This window comes from Apium graveolens, chromosome 4 (assembly GCF_009905375.1).
Source record: "Apium graveolens cultivar Ventura chromosome 4, ASM990537v1, whole genome shotgun sequence".
NCBI lineage: Eukaryota > Viridiplantae > Streptophyta > Magnoliopsida > Apiales > Apiaceae > Apium > Apium graveolens.
In genome coordinates, this window is record NC_133650.1 from 4904956 (window position 1) to 4908173 (window position 3218).

The following is a 3218-nucleotide window of genomic DNA, read 5'->3' on the forward strand; positions in this document are numbered from 1 at the left end:
AAGAGCTTTTCTCACTCAAGATGATTGGGCAGCAGATGGGGTAAATGAAGATGATGATGTGGAATATGTCAACCTAGCCCTGATGGCTAATTCTGATGAAAATGAAACTAGTTCATCAAGCAACCAGGTAATTACTACTGATCTCTCTCAGCTTTCTAAACATGAATGCAATGAAGCCATAAATGATATGTCCAATGAATTATATCATTTGCGTGTTTCTCTTAAATCACTAGCTAAAGAAAATACTAGGATCAAAGAAAATAATGTGTTTTTAAGTGATAGGAATGCTGTGTTAGAGAGTCAGGTAATTGAGCTTGAAAAGATTAAACTTAAATGCTTGACTGTTGAGAGTGAACTAGAAGAAGCTGTTAAGAAAGTAGAAATTCTTTCTAAACAGTTAGAAAGTGAGCAAGAGGTAATCAAGGCCTGGAAAACATCTAGGGATGTTGGTGTTCAAATTGCCAAGATTCAGGGAATTGAATCATTCTGTGAGGATGCCTGGAAGAAAAACAAAAAGAAGTTAGAATTAATTGATGGATTGTCAACGGATGTGGAATCAACGGATGATGAAAGTTATCCGTTGAAGGAAGAAAAGGAGCATCCGTTGAAGGCTCATCAATTAAAACATGCAAGTTCTTTTAAAAATAAAAAGAATGATTCAATTCTCAAGAACTTTGTCAAAGAAGGAGCTAGCACATCCAGAGATGTCAGTAAGGTGAATATAGGACACATGACTTTAGATCAGTTGAAAGATAGGCTTAAGTTGGTTTAGGATAAGAAGGAAACTAAAAGAAAATCTAAAAGAAATGGGAAGGTAGGGATTAATAAACATAACAATTACACACCTGATAGGTATGCTCCTAGAAAAAGCTGTGTACATTGTAAAAGTGTTAATCACCTATCTGATAATTGCAAATCTGTTAAAAATGCTCCCATGCCTTCAAATCCCTCCATGCCTAACATGTCTATGTCACCTCTGCATGCTATGCCCGTTATGTCTCACCAGAATCCCCATGCACATTTTGCAAACATGCCATACATTAACAATCCTTACTTTACTGCATTTAGTATGCCTCAAATGCCATACAATATGCCTATGTGGAATAACATGTTTGCACAACCTATGCCTTATCAAATTCAATCAAATATGTTAAATGATTCTGTGACTAACCCTACACTTCAACCAACCACATCTGAGACCAAGGTTGACCCAAAGTTACCTAAGTCAAAAGATGCAGGAGGAATGAAGTCTAGGAAAAAGACTAACAAGGCTGGACCCAAGGAAACTTGGGTACCAAAATCAACTTGATTGATTTTGTTGTGTGCAGGGACAAAGAAGGAAGCTATGGTACTTGGACAGTGGTTGTTCAAGACACATGACAGGAGATTTCACCCTGCTCACAGAATTTAAGGAGAGAGCTGGCCCTAACATAACCTTTGGAGATGACAGCAAAGGATTCACTATGGGATATGGCTTGATTTCAAAAGAAAATGTCATCATTGATGAAGTTGCATTGGTTGATGGTCTCAAACACAATTTATTGAGCATCAGTCAACTATGTGACAGAGGGAATACTGTTTCCTTCAATTCTGAAGCCTGTATTGTCACAAGTAAAAAGGACAATAAAGTGGTTCTAACTGGAGTTAGAAAAGGAAATGTGTACTTAGCTGATTTCAACTCTACAGATGCAGAATCCATTACTTGTCTTCTCAGCAAAGCAAGTCCAGTTGAAAGTTGGCTATGGCACAAGAAGCTGTCCCATTTGAATTTCAAGACAATGAATGATCTAGTCAAAAAGGACTTAGTTAGAGGAATGCCTCTAGTGGAATTCACAAGGGATGGACTGTGTGATGCTTGTCAGAAAGGAAAGCAAAAGAAAGTATCATTCAGTAAGAAGCTTGTATCTGCAATTGATGAACCACTGCAACTTCTACACATGAATCTTTTTGGACCAGTCAATGTATTGTCAATTTCAAGGAAAAGATACTGCCTAGTGATTGTAGATGATTTCTCAAAGTTTTCATGGGTTTATTTTCTTGGATCAAAGGATGAAGCTAGTGAAATCATCATCAATCATATCAAGCAAGTCAACAATCATCCTGATTTCAAAGTAAGGAATATTAGGAGTGACAATGGAACTGAGTTCAAGAATTCAACCATGAAGATGTTCTATGGAGTAAATGGGATCATGCATGAGTTCTCAGCTCCAAGAACTCCACAACAAAATGGTGTGGTGGAAAGGAAGAACAGATCACTAATTGAAGCTGCAAGGACAATGCTTGAGGAGTCAAAGCTCCCAACTTATTTTTGGGCTGAGGCTGTTAACTGTGCATGTTACACTCAGAATATTTCTCTAATCAATCAAGCAAAATGCATGACTCCCTATCAATTATTCAAGAGAAGAAAACCAACTTTAAACTTTCTACATGTCTTTGGTTGCAAATGTTACATCTTAAGGAATCAATCTGATCACAAAGGAAAGTTTGATGCAAAGGCTGATGAAGGAATATTTGTTGGTTATTCTGCTGGAAAATCATATAGGGTCTACAATCTAAGAACCAACATTGTCATGGAATCTGTACATGTTGTGTTTGATGATAAAAAGATTGATGGACTAACAGATGAGGGACATCATGAAGGACTCAAATTTGACAATATTGAGATATATTGTGATGATAGTGAAGATGAGAATGATGAAGAAGGCATCCCAAGAAGAAACCAGAGTCTGCCTTTGGATAATGCACAGAATGCTGCATCCGTTGAAAGTCATAATTCAGCTTCCGTTGAAAGAAGCAATGCAACATCCATTGAAAGACAAAGTGCATCATCCATTGAAGTTCATAACGAAGCATCCGTTGATCACAGTCTGTCAACGGATAATCAATTCACCTCATCAGTTGATAGAACTCCCAATTCCTTTCAAAGGATCAGCAACTCAGGGGGAGTTTCAACGAATCAACATTCTATCTCACATCATGACAATACTGAGGCAACCTCATCAAGGGCTAATCTACCACCTCAAAGGAAATGGACCAAGAATCACCCTTTTGAACTAATCATTGGTGATGCTACATCTAAAGTACAAACTAGAAGGGCTACTCAAGATGAATGTCTGTATAGTAGCTTTCTATCACAGGAGGAACCTAAGCGAGTGGAAGAAGCTCTTTTGGATCCAGATTGGATTTTAGCAATGCAAGAGGAGCTAAACCAATTTGAG